The sequence below is a fragment of the Notolepis coatsorum genome, assembly GCF_963971535.1.
Source record: "Notolepis coatsorum genome assembly, chromosome: 10".
NCBI classification, from domain to species: Eukaryota; Metazoa; Chordata; class Actinopteri; order Aulopiformes; family Paralepididae; genus Notolepis; species Notolepis coatsorum.
In genome coordinates this window covers 129,920,707-129,928,206 of record NC_140174.1, presented here as the reverse complement: position 1 = coordinate 129,928,206, position 7,500 = coordinate 129,920,707, and positions in this window count along the sequence as shown.

The window sequence follows — 7,500 nt, the reverse complement described above, 5'->3', positions numbered from 1 at the left end:
GAGTAAACAACCTTCTCTGCCTCTACTTATTACTCCACAACTGGAACCTACCTGTCTCCGTCGTAACAGAAGATCCGACCATCAAAGGTTCCATGGAGTCATACGCAGAGATGCACCGGAAACTGGGGCAAGTATCCGAGCGACAACAACAGGTCAGCGCCGAGCTGGTTCGACTGGGAGGACTCGCCATTTCCTCCCAGGAGACGGCGAGTTTGGCGTTGGCCGCGGCCCAGAGAGCCAGTACCGAGGTGGCTGAGGCGAGGACGGCGGCAACTGAGGCGTCACCGGAGGGAGCGGCAGTCGGCGGCAGGAGAGATCATGCGGCTCACGGTATCCAGGAAGAGATCCGGGAGCCACGGCTATCACCTCCGGGCCGCTACTCAGGAGCACCGGAGGGATGCAGAGAATTCATCACCCAGTGTTCACTCGTGTTCCAATTGCAGCCCACGCTCATTCCCTCTGCTATTTCCCAGGTTGCATACATCATCACCCTCCTCTCTGGCCGAGCACTTTCCTGGGCTACAGCCGAATGGGAGAATGGGTCAGTAATCTGTAGCAATGTGGACGCCTTTACCGGGGAGTTGAGAAGAGTCTTCGATACTTCCTGAGTATTTTTTATTTATGAGGCCGGTGGGCGGCTAGTCGCCTGCCGGCAGAGCCTCCGCAATGTTACAGATTACGCCATTGAATTCAGGACTGTGGCTCGGGAGGCAGCTTGGCCAGAGATTCACTGTTGTGTCTTGTTTGTCCAGGGGCTCTCCGTACGGATGAAGGACGAGCTCTCCGTACGTGAGTTGCCGGAGCACTTGGATGAGATCATCCCCATGGCCATCCGCTTGGACAATCGACATCGGGAGAGGGAACGTGAGCGAGGAACAAAAGCTCAGGTACGTGTCCCTTCTTCTCCCGGTGTCGCCAGCTCTCTGCACTACACGAGTGAGCCACTGGGTGATGAACCCATGCAGCTCGGGGCGCTGTTGCTCACGGACGAGGAGCGACGGCGCTTCGTCGAAGAAGGGCGCTGCTTCCGGTGCGGCCGCACCGGTCATCGTTTCGGGAACTGTCGGGGCTTCTCGGGAAAAGGAGGAGCCCGCTAGGTCCTGAGGAGGCGCTGGCAGGTGGGCAGAAACCCTCACATCTTCTTGATACACACACTTTTTTTACAGTAACTGTCAACATGGGGAGCGACAACGTCAAGAACACGGTTGCTCTGATTGACTCAGGGGCTGCGGGTAACTTTATCCATGTGGGGCTGGTTGAGGAATGGGGAATTCCTCTCAAGGAACTGGTGGTACCTGTTCCTGTCCAGGCCCTGAATGGCCGACCGCTGGGCAGTGGGAGCATCACCTACCGCACTACTCCTATGCACATTCGGGTGGAGGGTCGTGGGTAGGAGGAGGTGCAATTTTTCGTGCTTGTTTCTCCCATTTCCGTCATGGTCTTAGGTCATCCCTGGTTAGCTCTTCACAACCCCGCGATTAACTGGTCCATGGGCGAACTCTCAACGGGGAACGACATCGAGTCGGGGCCCGGCGAGAGTTTGCCCCCCCCCCCCCCCCTTCTCTTTTGTCTCCCTCTTTTGTCTCCAGGATGGTGGGGAGCGTTGCAGATGCTGACAGCCCTACTAATCCCGATTTAATGGGTGTACCCGAGATCTACTGGGACCTGGCGGACGTTTTTAGCAAAACGTGTGCTAAAGCACTACCGCCTCATAGATCTTACGACTGCCCCATTGATCTTCTACCTGGTACCTCTCCGCCCCGTGGGCGTATGTTCTCCCTCTCGCGCCCTGAGACAGTGTCTATAAACACTTACATTGAGGAGGCATTGCTCGCGGGGCATATACGTCCTTCCACATCTCCTGCCGGTGCTGGCTTCTTCTTCGTAGCTAAGAAGGATGGGGGTCAGTGACCGTGCATTGATTATAGGGGGTTGAACGATGTATCCATCAAGAACCATTACCCATTGCCTCTCATGGACACCGCCTTTGAGTGCTTACAGGGGGCACAGGTCTTCTCTAAACTTGACTTATGTAATGCATACAATCTGGTCAGGATTAGAGAAGGAGACGAGTGGAAGACTGCATTTAACACGCCCAATGGGCATTATGAGTACTTAGTCATGCCCTTTGGCTTAGCTAATGCTCCAGCAGTCTTTCAAGCCCTGGTCAACGACGTGCTGCGGGACTTAATTGGGGTGTCAGTGTTCGTTTACTTAGATGACATCCTGATTTTTTCTCGCGATATGGTGCATCACCAAGTGCACGTTCGTGAGGTGCTAGACCGTCTCCTCAAGCATATACTATTTGTTAAGGCAGAGAAGTGTGTATTTCACACTGACACCGTTTCCTTCCTGGGCTTTGTGTTGACAAAGGGCGATCTTCGCATGGATCCAGCCAAGGTGAGTGCAGTCTTGGACTGGCCACGGCCTTCGTCGCTCAAGGAGTTACAACGGTTTTTGAGCTTTGCAAATTTCTACAGGGGTTTTATTCGCAATTTTAGCGCCTTAGCCAATCCGTTAACAGCTCTCACTAAGTCCTCTCTCCCTGGCTTTGAATGGTCGCCTAGGGCAGAGTCGGCCTTCTGCGACCTCAAAACGTCGATTTACCTTCGCCCCTGTACTGATCCGCCACGATGCAGAGGTTCCATTTATTGTGGAGGTGGATGCCTCTGACATCGCGGTGGGTGGGGTGATCTCTCAGAGATGTTTAAAGGACGGTGAAGTGCATCCTTGTGCTTTTTTTTCTCGCCGGCTGTCTTCGACCGAGCGTAACTACAACGTGGGTAATCGGGAGTTATTGGCAATCAAATTTGCACTAGAGGAGTGGAGACATTGGTTGGAGGGGGCGGCACATCCCTTCATTGTTTGGACTGATCATAAGAACTTGGCTTACATCCAAGGGGCTAAACACCTTAACTCTCGCCAGGCGAGGTGGGCGTTATTCTTCACTCGATTTCGATTTACCATCTCCTATCGACCCGGTTCCAAAAACGTTAAACCTGACGCGATGTCGCGCCAATTTGATCCTCCGGGTCGAGAGGAGAGCCCCCATCCCATTATTCCACAGGCCTTGATTTTGGCACTGTGTCTTGGGGCATAGATAAGGTGTTAAGATCGGCTCTGGCACGGGAGCCTGATCCTGGTGGGGGTCCTCCGGGACGGCTGTATGTGCCCAAGGCTGCATGCTCATGCCTGCTGCAGTGGGCACATACCTCTTCACTCACCGGCCACCCTGGGGCCACTAGAACCCTGGAGTTTATCTGTAGAAGTTCTGGTGGTCGACAGTGGAGGGGGATACACGTTCCTTTGTGGCAGCCTGCCCGGTGTGCGTGCGCAGTAAGACCTCTCGCCGTGCGCAACGGGTCTCCTCCGGCCTCTTCCTATTCCCAAACGTCCCTGGTCGTACATATCCCTGGATTTTATTTCGGGCCTGCCCTTGTCAGATGGGTTCACTACCATTTTGGTGGTGGTGGACCGTTTCTCCAAAGCGGCTCACTTCATTCCCCTTCCCAAGCTTCCCTCGGCCCAAGAGACGGCTGATCTGGTGGTACAGCACGTCTTTCGGGTCCACGGGCTCCCAGTGGATATCGGGTCAGACCGGGGTCCTCAGTTCGCCTCCAGGTTCTGGAAGGCGTTTTCCGCCAGCCTCTGCGCCTCCGTCAGCCTCTCGTCTGGGTTTCACCCGCAGTCGAACGGGCAGACGGAGCGCGTCAACCAGGATCCGGAGGGGGTCTTGAGGTGTTACGTTGCCGGGGGCGCGCCAACGTGGAGTAGGAGGTTGGCCTGGGCTGAGTATGCGCATAATACCCTCCTCTCCTCCTCTACCGGTATGTCTCCATTTCAGTGTCAATATGGTTTTCAACCTCCTCTGTTTCCCGAGCAGGAGCAGGAGGCGGAGGTACCTTCGGTCCAGGCACATGTGGCTCGCTGTCGCCGGACGTGGAATCGGGTTCGAACGGCGCTGCAGAAGGCTTCGGTTAAGGCCCAGCATCAGGCTAACCGCAAGTGCCGTCCGGCTCCGGTTTTCCGTCCGGGGCAGCGGGTTTGGCTTTCCACCCGTGATCTCCCTCTCCGGGTGGAGTCCAGGAAGCTGGCTCCTCGCTTCATAAGACCCTTTAGAGTGATTCGTCGGGTGAACCCTGTGGCTTACAAGTTGCGGCTTCTGAGTTCAATGAGGATTCATCCGACGTTTCATGTGTCTCTGTTGAAGCCATTCCTCTCATCGACCTTGTCCCCACCTCTGCCCGCGGTTCCTCCGCCTCGGTTGATCGGTGATCGACCGGTCTACACGGTGCAGAGGATCCTGGGTTGTAAACGCAGGTGTAGGGGGTTTCAGTTCTTGGTGGATTGAGAGGGGTATGGGGTAGACGAGCGGTCTTGGGTGCCTCAAAGGGATATCCTAGATCCCAGCCTGATCGATGATTTCCGGCGGCTGCATCCCTAGGCCCCTAGGTAAACGTCAGGTGCCGTTCGTCGGGGAAGGGTACTGTAACGCTTGGGTTCTCTGGCACGCCTGAGAACCACCCATCATTCTGACACCTGTCACTGGGCTTCTCTGTCACTTATCTCCCTGTCACTTGTCACTTATTGTTTGGGTCTCCTGATTGGTTATCACGTTGGAACGCTTGGTATGTCAGGAATGTGGTCGTACTTAAACCCCTGTCTCTCTACTTCCAGTTGTCGGATCTTCACATTCTCCTGCAGAGTACACATCGGTACTGCAGACACTGGACGTTGCTGTCCTTATTGTTATCATTATTATCTTCTCTCCTAGACGCCCTGCGTCAGTGTACTATCTGTTGCTATTACTCTAGGTGTACCATTCTACAATAAAGAGAACCACCGTTAACAAGTAAACAACCTTCTCTGCCTCTACTTATTACTACACAACTGGAACCTACCTGTCTCCGTCGTAACATATATAATTTTTTTTGTGCATTCGACTAAGAGGTTGGCCGTCGACTACGGCTCCTTTCGATCTATTAGTCGACTATTTGACTAATCGGGGTCAGCCCTAATTGATACACAGCAGTGGAGGCTGCTGACCAAATTTTTAGGTGAAGCACAAATTATTATATTATATTATATATTAATTTATATTTTTTAAACATCCCCAACGCTGCAACACCCCCATTCCTCCCAGGTGTCAGGCTCCTCATTCGCTTCCATTCATTTTGGGGACCATGTTTAAATATCATACTTCTGAAGTATAAACAAACTATATTGCTGTGACGATTTCAATAACACAGACCATTCTGAGTCAATGGTATGCAAAACTGTACATTGGAAGATCTAACATGTATTTACCACCTTCCTCTGCACAAGGCCACAGATGGGTTTTATGTAACACAATGAATGAATGAATGAATGAATGAATGAATGAATGAATGAATGAATGAATGAATGAATGAATGAAGGAATGAATGAATGAATGAATGGATGAATGAATGAATGAATGAATGAGAGAGAGAGACAGAGAGAGACCACGGCGGGTTTATATTAACACAACCGAACTGAATGAGACAGAGAGAGAGAGTGTTTGTGTGTGTGTGTGTGTGTGTGTGTGTGTGTGTGTGTGTGTGTGTGTGTGTGTGTGTGTGTGTGTGTGTGTGTGTGTGTGTGTGTGTGTGTGTGTGTGTGTGTGTGTGTGTGTGTGTGTGTGTGTGTGTGTGTGTGTGTGTGTGTGTGTGTGTGTGTAATAACAAGTATACTATAATCACAGGTGTATTATGGTGCAGTGCAGGGTCCATGTGTGTGGCTTGTGTCCAATAACAATAGTCCATGTATCTTTTGTGTGTGCGTGTGTTTAAGACTGTGGTCTTTGAGAATGAGAATGTTATAGTTCTTCTTTCTACACATGAATGAATGAATGTATGAATGTATGAATGAATGAATGAATGAATGAATGAATGAATGAATGAATCTGAATGAATGAATGAATGATGAATGAAAACTTTATTTAACAGATTGCAGAATGGGTACAATACAGTACGGCTCAATACACACAATTGTTAAGGGGATGCAGACCAGAGAAAGACTTTCGTCTTGTTTACATCAATTCAGTGCCACATACACACAGACCTCATATCCCTCCTAGTTACACACAGTCATCATTATCCCTCCCATACAATACGCACAACACAACAGACTAACTCGACTTGCTCAATACTTGTTTATGAGTTTTAAGAGACAGCACTGTAATCTCTCTCAACCAAAGCTCTACTAGTTAACAAATATCTCCACCTTGCTATCTGAAACACTGACACAATTATCAACCTAATAATATCAACCTGATAATATTGAAACATTATCAATATAACGTTAGCTACCAACTTTAGCAGGGCTCCTAATAACACAAGATACATTTCACTATGAATTGAAAATGGGGGACCCTGATGTAAACAAGACGAAAGTCTTTATCTGGTCTGCATCTCCTTAATAATTATGTGTATTGAGCCGTACTGTATATTGTACCCATTCTGCAATCTGTTAAATAAAGTTTTCATTCATTCATGCCTTTTGAAAAGTGACATGGTCGATGTAGGAGTTATGATGCGGTTTCAATTCGGTTACAGTAACGTTACACAAACTGACATTCTAAAGCCAAGAAGACACGACTTACCAATAAAGACGGTATCTCGATCGATCTCATCTATCGTTGAATAGTGCAGCTTCTCCATGTGACGAGTCCGACTCGAGCCGCGTGCATTAATCCCATGGAAAATGTAAACAATAGTGCATTGCAAGCCAGCTTGTTGCATCAAATTGATGTTTGGCTTTTGTCTCCCGAGTGAAGTTAGAACTACTACACTTCGGCTGCGTCCAGGCTAAGCACTGCAGGCTTTCGTTTTACAACGACTGAGATAAAAAAATATATATCATCAAACGATGCACAATGGAGAGGCATTGTTGTTATTGATATCATCTTCATCAATGCCATCAGCCCTGTTTAGACATTCACAAGACTTGCGTAACGTTAGCTAGCAAGCAAGTGTGGTATATTCTTAATCAATATCTAAGGTGATCTGCAGTACAATGCGATTGCTATCTGGAAGGAGGAAAGGTCATCATGATTCAAATGGTCTTTTCTCTACTGATAGAGAAATAGACTGTGCATGCCAGGCAAAAAAGGAAACTATGGTTCAAACTCAGTATTTATATGCCTCTGGGCTCAGAGTGAATTAGAAGGTTGCTTTTTCACATACAAGGATTATTCAGAGTTCATTTAACATATGTTTGTACAAAGGATCAATAAGGTTTGCACATCAAACCCCAACATGTACATACAACAGTCATATTAACATCAATGAAAATAGAGAATCTACTGTAAGCATTTTACACATGAGTAAGCCTGGTTTTTAAGATAGGCATCTAAATCTATGTATCACAAACAGTGATTACTCCATCCAGCTTACTCACATGAAAATCAGCAGACAGCATTCTCTGGATGGGAGCGGGAGCGGCAGACCTGGGTTGTCTGGGCTCCTGAATTAACACTGT